Source organism: Petaurus breviceps, unplaced genomic scaffold, assembly GCF_028583685.1.
Source record: "Petaurus breviceps papuanus isolate PSGF00001 unplaced genomic scaffold, PetGlider_PUasm1.0 287, whole genome shotgun sequence".
NCBI classification, from domain to species: domain Eukaryota; kingdom Metazoa; phylum Chordata; class Mammalia; order Diprotodontia; family Petauridae; genus Petaurus; species Petaurus breviceps.
This window is the reverse complement of record NW_027186029.1, coordinates 2,296,560-2,309,244: the sequence shown is the minus strand read 5'-3', so window position 1 is coordinate 2,309,244 and position 12,685 is coordinate 2,296,560.

Below are 12,685 nucleotides of genomic sequence, written 5' to 3'. Positions count from 1 at the left end.
CTATACTCTCTTTGGTTTTTCATTCGATTTTCTGAAAGTTAAAGACCCATTTAGTCACTCAGTTTTGTGGTCACAATGATATCTCTGTTAAAGGGAAAGGAGACCTTGGAAGTACAGTACTCACTCCCTAGAGCCTTCTTTTGCATGGTAGCATGCGCATCTCCATACATGTGTGTGCTTCTTCTACTCCTAAGAGATAGAGCATAAAGAGTAAGGGTTGGGGGGGGGGCCGCTAGGTGGCACAGTGAATAGAGGATGGGTCCTGGAATCAGGAGGATTTGAGTTCAAATCCAGCCTCAGACATTTGTCACACTTACTAGCCATGTGACCTTGGGCAAGTCACTTAACTCCAATTGCCTTGCCTTCCCCCCTAATAAAAAAAAGTGAAGGACATAGAACCCCCTTGATGGATTCTGGAATGTCAGTTGGTGGAAGGGGCTACTGCAGGTGTGATTCTAAATGAAGCTACTCATCCCTTGGACCATTAAGGCTTCTCAAAATAACTGTATCTGTTTTCCATGAAAATACATGATTTATCCAATCCTTATTGAGGTCAGAGGTAAATCTGCAATCACTGCTCAGAACAAAAGATTATGGTTCTCTTCAAAACATTCATTTTTGATCCTGCACTGTATGGATGGTCCATTTATTCCACAGAGCAATGCATAGAGTGCCACCTTGGAGTCATGAAGACCTGAGTTCCAACCCTGTCTAAGCTATTAATAGCTATGTGACCTTTGGAAATTTATTCAACCTCTCCAAGTCTTAGTTTCCTTTACTCTGAAATGAGGATAATAGCATCTGCCTTAATGGGCCATTTTGAGGATCAAATAAAATCATATGTAAAAGCACATCGTAGATCTTTAAGTGCTATGTAAATGCCAGCTGTTATTCCAAATGATAATTATTCCATTGTCTTACTGCACCCCAAGAAACATGAAGGAGAGCACCAGAATTAGAAATGGAGGCTTTTTTGTGAAAAAAAAAATGTGTAAGCAAGAAATGCAATACTTTGGGACATTTCATCACCTTGGGAGGATCCAGCTCATGGTTGGAATATATTTTTGGAAGGGATACTTTATTCGCAAGGAAGAAGACAGAACTTCTCTGAGTCTCAGTGTTTTCACCTGGAAAATTGAGATCTTGTCTAACTCATACACTTGCTAAGAACAAATGAGAAAAAAGTATGAAAAAGTCTATAAACATTAGCTAATATTACTCAGTGACAAAGTCAGCATCCAAAGATGACTCAAGAAGCATTTATTAAGCACTTACAGTCTTCCAGTGCTGTGCTAAGTTCTAAGGATACAAAAAAGGCAAAAAAAATCAGTCACAGCACTCTGGTAACTCATGGTCTAAAGGAAACAGCAACTTGCAGACAATTATGTACAAGCAAGATCTAGATAGGTCAAGTTGGAGATGATCAGGGAGGCAAGGCACTAGCGTAAAAAGGAAGATGAGAAGTATTCTTGTAGAAGGTGGTATTTGATCTGGAGCTTGAAGGAGGCCAGGAGGCAGAAGAAAGAGAAGAGCTTTCCAGGCCTGGGATGAATATGCCAGTATGAACTATTGGCCTTTCATCTCTCCCCCTGCCCCCTTACTTTACTCTTCGGTCAAACCATGACCTTAAATCCCTTACCTCTCAATTCTCTCCCAGACTATCTTTTCTTCATCAGCCATTCTCTCCCCTTCTCCCCATCTTGACTCCTTGGTGAAGCAATTCAACTCTACACTATCCTCCTCTCTTGCAACTAAAGCATCCTTTTCATATCACCAATTACCCCCAGCTGATACTCATGCTTGGATCAGTTTCACTATTCATCACCTTTGTGCCTCCACAGGTGATGTTTAACAAAGGTGGAGAAAATCCTGCACCTGTTCTGACTAGGTCAACTATGAATTAATGTTATATAGCCTTAATTCTGGGCCTTCACTGCTGCTAGGCAATCCTAGTATACCTCTCTTATGAATTTGCTATCCCACTCCACAGAGGATCTCCCAAACCTTTTCATCCCTCCTCAAATTTCCCATGGCTCCCCTTCTCTCTCTAGTTCTGCCCACTCTCATTTGAAGAAATTTATTTTATAGAAAAAATGAGAACATTCACTATGACCTCTCTCTTCTTCCCTCTTCTTCATCTCCCATCACTCAGATACCTTCTGGCACTTTATTCTTTCTCATCCATCTCATATGATGAAGTGACCTCACTGCATTCCAAGACCAGCCTTTCTCTCTGTTCAAGTGATCCCATTCCTTCCCATATCCTCCAACGAATTGCTCCTTCTGCCATCCATGCCCTTTTACTTATTTTCAATCTCTCCTTCTCTACTAGTTCCTTTCATGCTGCCTGTAAATGTCTTCCTTAACCTGAAAAAACCTCTTAATTGATTCTTCCATCCCTGCTAACCACCATCCTCTTTCTATTCTGCTCTTTGTAGCTAAATTCCTGGGGAAAGACCATCTATAATCTCCTCTCATTCTCTTCATAACCCAATAGCATTTGGCTTCTGACCTCACAATTCTACTGAAGCTACTCTCTCCAAAATTGTTAATGATCTCTTTTTTCAATATTCATTCTCCTCAGCTTCTCTGCAGCCTTTGACACTGTTGATCACTCTCTCCTCCTTGATACTCTCTTCTCCACATATATAGGTTTTTAGGGCATGACTCTTTCCTAGTTTTCCTCCTACCTACTAAACTGCTCTTTCTTTGTCCCCCTTCCTGGATTCTCCTTCTATTGTGCCTTCTATCAGTAGGTGTCCCTCAGGGTTCTGTCATAGATCCTCTTCTCTTCTCTCTACTACTTTACTTATTGATATCATTAGCTCTCATGGATTTAATTTCCATCTTTTCTGCTCCTGATTCTCAAATCTACCTTTCCTGACCCAATCTCTTTTCTGACTTTCAATCTAACCTTCTCAACTAATTCTCAGACACCTCAAACTGGATGTCAAGCAGACATCTTAAAGTCAACATGTCCCAAACAATACTCCTTATCTTTCCTCCCTAAACCTTTCTTTCTACCTTTCTTTCCTATTACTATAGAGGGCAACAGCATTCTTCCAGTCTTTAGGCTCACAACTTAAGAGACATCCTAGATTTCTCATAATCTCTCACCCCATTCCAAGCTGTTGTCAAAGCCTGCTGAATTCACCTTTGCAACATCTTTAGAATATGCCCCCTTCTCTCCTTACACAGCCACCACTCTGATGTTGGCCTTCACCACACACCCAGATTATTGCAATAGCAATTGGTATGTCAGCCCACCTCAAGTCTCTGCCCATTGCAATCCTTTCTCCATTCAGTCAACAAAGTGATTTTCCTAAAATGTAGATCCAATCATATCACTTCCCTGCTTAATGAATTTTAGTGGCTTTCTATTACCTCAGGGGAAAATGTAAAAAATTTTGGCTTTCCAAACCCTTCTTAATCTGGCCCCACACACACACACCCTTTTAATCTTCTTATACATTATTCCCTGCCACATACTATTTAATCCAGTGGCATTGGTCTATTTGCTATGCCATGAAAAAGATAATTCTGGATATTTTCTCTGGTTGTACCCCATATCTAGAAAGCTCTCCCTCCTCATCTCAGTCTAATGGCTTTCCTAGTTTCCTATAAATACCAGCTAAAATCTTATCTCCTATACAAAGCCCTTCCAAATCCTTTTAATTTTAGTTTCTTCTCTCTTTTAATTATTTCTAGGCTGAGGAACAGTTAACATATTAATTGTTTGCTGACAACTCCAGGAGAAATTCCAAGAGTAAAGCAGAGATCTGTATACAACATTTGTCAATCTGACCAAGGTCTTTGATACTGTCAGTCATGAGGACAAAATGTGGTTGCCCAGAGAAGTTCATCAGTACTGTACATCTGTTTTATGATGGCACGCTTGTGCAGGTTCAGTCACCAGTGAAGTGAAGCAGGGTTGTGTGCTTGCTTCCACGTTTTTACTATAATGTTTTCAGTGATGTCAGATTCCTTCAATGAGAACTAAAACAGCACCAAGGTCAGCTACAGAACTAACAACACAAATAGTAAAGTATTTAACTTGAATAGGCTACAAAGAACAAATGCAGGAAGAATTGACATGCAACTTTTTGTTACCAGATGAGTGTGCACTCAATGCAGCCTCTGGAGCTGAAGTGCAAGAGCATGGATTTATGTTCTGCTTTTTGTGCTCATTTGGGCCTAACAACACCAAGGGAGCAGAAGGTCTCCACCAGCAAGCAATACACCATACACATGTGGAATCATCAGTTACAGCGAATGGAGAAATTTGGAACACTGTGGATGAGTGCACTTACTCTGGCAATGTACTTTCCAGGGAGGTACATTTAGATGATGAGGTTGATACAGGCATTCCCAGAGCTAGCACAGGGTTTGGAAATCTCCAAAGGAAAGTGTGGGAGAGGAGAGGTATTGGGCTGGCTACCAAACTGACCGTCTACAGAGCTATTGTTGTATTGTACACAAGTGAAACTAACAGCATGCAAATGCCATGCTAGGAAACTGAACCACTTCCATTTGAAATGTCCTAGGGATATTCTGAAGATCATCTGGCAAGATAATATACTGGACACTGAGGTTGTTTCTCAAGTTGACAATTCAAACTCTATCACAGAAAGTACAACTCTGATGGGTTGGTCACATTGTTCAGATGCTTAACGATGTTTGCCTAAAGGACTATTTTATGGAAAACTCACACAAGGCAAGTGCTCACATGGAGGTCATAGGAAGAGATTTGAGGACATGCTCAAGGTCTTTATTAAGAACTTTGGCATGGATTGTGAGATATGTGAGACATTGGCACAGGAATGTCCATCATGGTGTGGCCCACATCAAAAATGAGAGGGAGAAGGGGAGCCATGGAAAGTCTGAGGAGACATGAAACCGTGTGGGAGACCTATGCTCTATGCACAAAGTAAAATCATGGTGGCTCAAAAAAAAATGAGATGAGAAAATTTAGAGACACTTCCACTTCAAAGGGTCATATGGACTATTTGTGCCTGACCTGTGGTGGAGCCTCCTGAGCTTGTGGTGGTCTGATCAGTCACATTCAGACACATTGCTCATTGACCCTAACACAGTGATGTGATTTTGCTCTTCTTTGAGTATGGAGGGCAACAACCATTGATTTTATGCAGCTAGATAAATAGATAGATGGATACATGTGTGTACTTATATGTATATACAAATATACATACATATACATACATATAATGTTTGCCTGTGGCCCCTCCCGTTAGACTGTGAGCTCCTTGAAGGCAGGAAAAATCTTTTGCCCTTTTTGTATCCCCAGCACTTAGCACAGTGCCTGACACATGGTAGGCACTTAATAAATGTTTATTGACTAATTGTCTTCAGTTTAAGACCAGGGCCTCATTCAGCACCCCCTTCCTCTCTCCCTGCTTCTTTCCTTTCTTTGTTAGGGGCAGAGAAGGACAGAGAAGCCAAAACCAAAAAGAATAGAAACCCAATCAAAGACTTTCACCAGAATTTTGGTGGCAGACCTTAATCTTGCTCCAGTCTACAGGTTTTGGAAGACTTTAGGAATGGCTTCTAATGGGCTTTGGTCAACCTTTCCTTCCTCAACAAAGTGGTACTTGTTAGGTAGGACCTGATAAATATCTTCCATGGTATGCTTCCCATAAACAGCCCTACACAAGTGTTCTGTTTCCCTGGGATGCACTAGAACTCATATTAATTGATAAATGTCAGGATAGATTTCCTTTCCAATTTGTTTGGACATGTGTGCAAATACCTGAGTTCCTGTTTTAATTGAGCAACATAATTCTATCATAATGAAGGGCGAAATTCTTCTCTTCTGCCTCTTTCCCATTCTTTTTAATCATAGTTAAGTTTTCCTTAAAGGAATCCAAGTTAAAAGAGGTTTCTTGTTTGGTGATTTTGAGAAGTCATTTATTAAAAGCACCCCATTTGGAACATTTCAGTTTCTTTCTGACTTCATCAAGACATTTCTTAATGCAATTTACTTTGTCCTGATCAAAAGAAGCCAACATTGGTCAACAGTGGTGGCAATCATCTTGCTTCAATTTCTGCCAATTAGTTAAATACCTTCAGGTTTCAGGCCCATACTGTGAAGACATACAAGTCTCTGTCCTCTGGCGGGGGGAGGGGACAGAAGCTTCAGTATCTTTGAATGTTTGGTTACCCAGAGGAACTTGGTCAAGATCTTACCTTATTCCAGAATTTTTTCTTTATTGACAAGCAATGTGGACCACCTGAATTAAAAATCTGGGTTTTCGATCAGTACCTAACCTGACTAAACTGCAAAATCTGGGACTTGTCAGTCTCAAACTGCAGATTTTCACTGGTTCCTGCCTGTGGAGTCTTCACCTAAAAGTTCCTGCCCTGTGGAGCCCTCACCACAGTCTCTATCCCATGCAGCCCACACTGGGGTCTTCACCTGTGGCAATTAACTAGTCACTGATCAACATTACCTCTGCCAAACTTTTACCCACCTGGACACCCATGAGTATCCAAACCATTTTTCTCCTAATAAATGAACTCAACCAAAAGAGACAGGTATTCAGGGATCATGAAGGGAGACACTTAATGCAACTCTGAAGGGTAGAAGGCAGACTGGACATCAAAGGGTCCAAGTTGATATCAAAGTGCCTGGATCACCCCTCCAGTGGTCGCAAAGAAGTCCCTCACCATAATGAATCCCATTTCTGGCACCATAAATGTCAAACAGGCAAAGCCCATCTCTCAAAATGTAGAGGAGTCCAAGCTGAGATAAACTAGAAAAGTTTTATTAAGAGGAAAATCAGATATTAGTGCAGAGGTACCCAGTAAAAAGTACAAAGAAGACCACAGTCCAGGATAAGCAGGGGAGATTTGTGCTTAAAAACCACAAAGGAGAGGTTCAGGGAGGGGTTGGGGAAAAGAATGAACAATCTTTCCCAGGAACAAGTGAGACATAAAAGCAGGATCGTTTTCAGAAACAGTTGATTGCAAGGCCAGTTTGGGCCAGTTTGTGGGGGAAGGAACAGCTCAACAAGTTCAGTCAGTGAATGAAAGCAAAGGTATCTGGTAGTGATAGAGACTGGGTGACTGTAGGTTCCTGATTGGCTCTTTTTGGAAAACTGGCTTACTCTGTGTTCAGTGAACCTTCCTGTTAAGGTAACTCTTAGAAAAGAGTTATATTAATTTCGTGGGTACTCTCACAACCAGTACTAGGTCTGTACCCCAAAGAGATTTTAAAAGGAGGGGAAAGAATCTATTTGTATAAAAATAATTATAGCAGCTCTTTTTGTGATGGTAAAGAATTGGAAGCTGAGGGAATATCTATCAACTGTGTAGTGGTTGAGTAGCTGTGATATATGTTTGTAAAAGAAATGCAAAGTAGGATGATTTCATAAAAACCTGGAAAGACTTACATGGAAAGATAAAGAATGAAGTGAGCAGGACCAGGTGAGATTATATACGTTAACAACAATATTGTATGATGAACAACTGTGAATAACTTAGGTGTTCTTAGCAATGCTATGATCTAAGACAATCCCAAATGACCCATGATTATAAATGCTTTCTGCCTCCAAAGAAAGAATTGATGGAGTCTGCAGGCAGACCAAAGGGTGCCGTTCTTCCCTTTCTTTCTTTTTTGGCACTAGTCTTCTTCCACAAAATGACTAACATAGAAATATGTTTTATACGATTGCACATGTAGCACCTTTATCAGATTGCTTGCCATTCCACTACCTGGGTGGGTGGTGAAGGTAAGGAGACATAAATAGTATTTGGAACTCAAAACTTTAAAAAATGATTTTTAAAGGGTTTTTACATGTAAATGAGGAAAACAATAAACCATTATTTTTTAAGAGATGTGCTTCTCCTGGAAGGGGTAGCTTATTCCATGGAGTTGAAAGCAGACAGCAGCAAATGCAGAGTTCGTTTCAGATACTGCAGGGAATAATGCCAATTATAAAATACAATTTCCACTAATAAAATCATATCAGCTTCGGATATTGAACAACTTTATTGTACCAAGTATTTGGGTGAGAACTGTCCTTTCTGAGCCTTCAAGTAATTTCAACTGTGGCAACAGCAGGAGCAATTACATCTTGGTCTGCACTCAGAGCAACATAGTTTCCAAGAATAGTAATGTCATAGTACCACTGTGTTTTCCCTCATCAGAACTTATTGAGAGTATTTTACTCTCTTCTGGATGCTACAATTAAAGAAAGTGTCCAGAGTAAGGCAAACAAGAAAAGGGCCTGAATCTTTGTCATATGGAGACACATTGAAGAGTTGGGCATTTTCAGTCTGGAAAAGAATCAATGTGACACAGTCTTTCAGCATTTAAAGGGCCAGCATATGGAAGAGTAATTATTCTGTTTGTCCCAGAGAGCAGAACCAGGAACAATTATTGGAAGATACAGAAAGACTCATTTAGGCTTTTTGTCAAGAAACACTTTGCAAAAATTAAAACTTTCTAGAGTGAAATGAGCTACCTTACGATGTGGTGGCTACCCAATAATAGTAATGGGAATTTGAAGATTTTCCCTCCCCCCTAATAGGCCCCAACATGGAGTCTGTGGTGGAAGGAGTTTGCTGAAGGGTGGAGCAGAGCCCACAGGATGCTGGGAGTCAGAGTAGTTAGAGCTGGAGGGAGGAGAGGACACCCCCAAGGAGATAGCAAGGATTGTAAGAGTTTGTTTGGCCCCTGATGTGACAGCTTGGTTTTCAAGTGTTTGTGGGAAGGTTAAAGGATGATGTAGCTCCATGATGTGTTATGGTTTATTAACTTCTTTGTTGCTATGGGGGATTCCATTTCCTGGTGTGAGGATTTGACTTTCTGGTATCTAAATAAATGTTTTCCTTCTGTCATCAGTATAGAGAGTCTATTATATATAATGACTGAGAATTATGCTGGCATATTTATAGTCACCATCAGTGCTGTAAATGTTATGTTGGCACTATATATCTCCTCCATGAAAGTCTCCAAGCAGGGGCTGGATTACTAATTGCTGTCAATGCCTTAGTGAGTGTTCCTTCTGGGTATGGGACAGACCACAAAGGTACTAAAGTTCCCTTCTTTGGAGTCTGTTTGGTGGTCAGTTATGGTTGTTCTGAAAATTAATGTACATGCTGTCATTCATAAGTGGCACCAAAATCTTTTCTCTCTATAAGTTTAATGGAGTCCTGAGTCTTTAAAATGCTCATTATTTCTGTCTTCAAATTAACAAATGTTCATGTTCTAATGTGAATCAGAAAACCATTACACTTCCTGATTTGAAAAAGAACACAATATTGTACATATATTGTTCTATGACTCACACATTGTGGCATTACCAGAAAGCACATAATTCCCTTAGTGTTTTGTAAGAATGTCTCTATAGGCAGAACCCACAAAATGACACAGAGAAGCTAACCTCATGCTGAGGATAGCCCAGCAGGCTAGCAGGAATCGGCCAGCACAGCGCTCTGGTTGCTGAGCCCAACCCCACACCGAGGCTTTAGCCCTGGGGTGGGCCTCACCAGCCGCTGGCCTGTGGGACTCCAGATCACCAGCAGCTGTGGCCGTTTCCAGATTTATCAACGCATAGATGAGAAGGACAAAGTGAGAGGTCAGTGCAGTCTGGACTTTGGGACCCAGTAACTGGGAGTGCTTGACTTTTGCCCCCAGGGCAAGAAGCCACTGAAACGCCAGCACAGCCAGCCAGCGCCACGTGGCAGCTTGAGCTCCTGGCCTGCAGAGTGTAGGGGGAACAAGCACCAGTCTGAGGGGTAATCGCTCTTCCTTTAACCTTCTTGGATCTGGATTGCAGTCCAGGGTGGAGGTCCTGGGGTGTGTGTCCAGCCTGCCAGAGCATGTGGAGACCTCAGAGAGGGCACCCATCTAATACCTCCAGCAGCTGAGAAAACCCCAGAGTTTGGGACGAAAGCTCCCCTGTGTGGTGGCAGAGTCCTACTGTGGCAAAAAGCCCAGGGGTCAAGTGACTGAGGGGCGACATGACCAGGCAAAGACAGAAGATTCCAACATTAGACTCCTATTTTGGGGACAAAAAGGAGCAAAGCATGGAACAGGAGGAAGACAGTGAAGTCAGAACTCCTGCACCAAAAGCTTTAAAGGAAAATACGAGCTGGTTATAGGCCATAGAGGACCTTAAGAAGCAGATAAGAAAAGTGGAGGAAAAATTGGGAAGAGAAATGAGAACGATGTAAGAAAATAATGAAATGAGAGTCAACAGCCTGACTGAGGAAAATAACACCTTAAAAAATAGACTAACTCAAATGGCAAAAGAGGCTCAAAAAGGCAATGAGGAGAAGAATGCCTTAAAAAGTCAAATTTGCCAGATGGAAAAAGAATCTCAAAAGCTGAATGGAGAAAATCATTGCTTCAGAATTAGATTGGAACAAATGGAAGCTAATGACTTTATGAGAAATCAAGATGCTATTAAACAGATCCAAACAAATGAAAGAATAGAAGGCAATGTGAAATATCTCATGGGAAAAACCACTGACCTGGAAAATAGATCAAGGAGAGATAATTTTAAAATTATTGGACTACCTGAAAGCCATGATCAAAGTAAGAACCTAGAAATCATCCTCTAGGAAGTTCTCAAAGAAAACTGCCCTGATGTTTTAAAACCAGAGGGCAAAATAGAGGTTGAAAGAATCCACTGATCACTTCCTGAAAAAGATCCCAAAAAGAAAACTCCTAGGAATATTATAGACAGGTCCTAGAATTCCCAGATTAAGGAGAGAATATTACAAGCAGCCAGAAGAAACAATTTGAATATTGTGGAAACAATATTGGATAACTAAGGATCTGGCAGCTTCTACACTGAGGGATTGAAGGGCTTGGAATATGATATTCCGGAGGTCAAAGGAGCTGGGATTAAAACCAAGAGTCACCTATCCAGTAAAACTGAGTATCATGTTTCAGGGGAAAATATGGTCATTCAGTGGAATAGAGGACTTTCAAGCATTCTTGCTGAAAAAAACAGAGTTGAATAGAAAATTTGACATACAGATACAAGAAGCATGAGAAGGTAAACAGGGAAAAGAAATAGTAAGGAACTTATCAGAGTTGAACTATTAACATTCTTACATGGAAAAACAATAATTGCAACTTATGAAACTTTTCTCAGTAGTTGAAGGGAATAGAAATACATGTCTATATATGAGGGTATATGGGCATATGAATACATACGTGAATGTGTGTATATATGTTTACAGGTATACATAGATAGAGGGCACAGGACCAATTTAACAGGAAAGGATGATACTTAAAAGGTGAAATTAAGAGGGGAGAGAGGAATATAATGAGAGGAGATGGGGAGAGACAGAATGGGGTAAACTATCTCATATAGAAGAGGCAAGGGTAAATGTTTACAATGTAGGGGAAGAATAGCAAGGCAAAAGGGAATGGGTTAACTTTATTCCCATTGAATTTGGCTCGGGGAGGGAATGAAATACACACTAAATAGGGTATTTCACCCTACAAGAGAGTAGGGGGGGAGAGGATGAGAGGGGGGTGATGGAAGGGAGGGCAGGCTAGGGGGGAGGGAAGTTCGGAGCACCTGCATACCTGGCTTGAGAGCTTCCAAACGTACTGATGCTTCTCTTGCTACCACCGGGTCCCGCCACTGGTGTTTCATACACATGGGCCCTAACTCAGCCTCCATCTTTCTGTCACATATCTCTCTTTCTGACTTCCTAAGTTATATTGGTGTAGCAGCAAGCACCCCGGCGTCCTCAGGGTTTGCTGCTACCACAGGTTCTTGGATCTGCTTTGATAAAGGAAAGCAACTCAAAATGGGTTAACAAGCTTACTTTAATCATTCAGACATATATCGTTTACCTTGTTCAGGGGAAAAAGGTCAGCACCCCGAACTTCAAAGCATACAGGCAGAATTATCAAGACAGAAACAGATCAAGTAGACAGATTTCAAAACTGTCCAACCATTACATCCATACCCAGTCAACATCTGGGCTTCCACATCTGGGTTTTTCAAAGCCGGGGGACTCTCAACAACGGCTTCCCAGAATTCAGATCAAATCACAGAACACTTCTCAAAGTGAGTCCCAAAACAAAGCTACACATCAGGGCTTATATAGCCTTCTCCTGGCTCAGAGAATGTAACAACCTTATTGACTCACTGGCCAATCAAGAAGTATCTACTGAAAAACAAGCCTCCCACCCCCAAGTTTCAGGTGCACTTTAGCCTAGGGGCAGGGAAGATCTTTAAATTTGCGTTCCCATTACAATTGGGAAGGAAGAATGTTTCACCCACACCTTTTGTTGCCTCTGCCACCCCTGAATTCAATTTGTGACATTATTTGAAAGTCGTTTGGAGGGGTGTGTTGGGAGATCTCATATGAGTGCTTCCTCTCCTCCTCCACAATGACATTCAGAACCAGTGACATGGGCCTCCTTGCTGTTCATTACATTGGACATTCCGTTGTCTGACTCCAAGCATTTTCACTGGCCCCATGCCTGGCAGTCTGTCCCTCCTCATCTCTGAATTCTGGTTTCCTTCAAATCCTACTTACAAGCTCATCTTTTGCAGGAAGGTTTCCCTGATCCTTCTCAATGCAAGCACCTGCCCTCTGTAGATTCTCTCCAGTTGCTCCTGTGTGTAACTCATTCATGCAGAGCTATCTGCAGCTTGTCTCCCCCATTAGCTTGTGAGCTCCATGTGGGCAG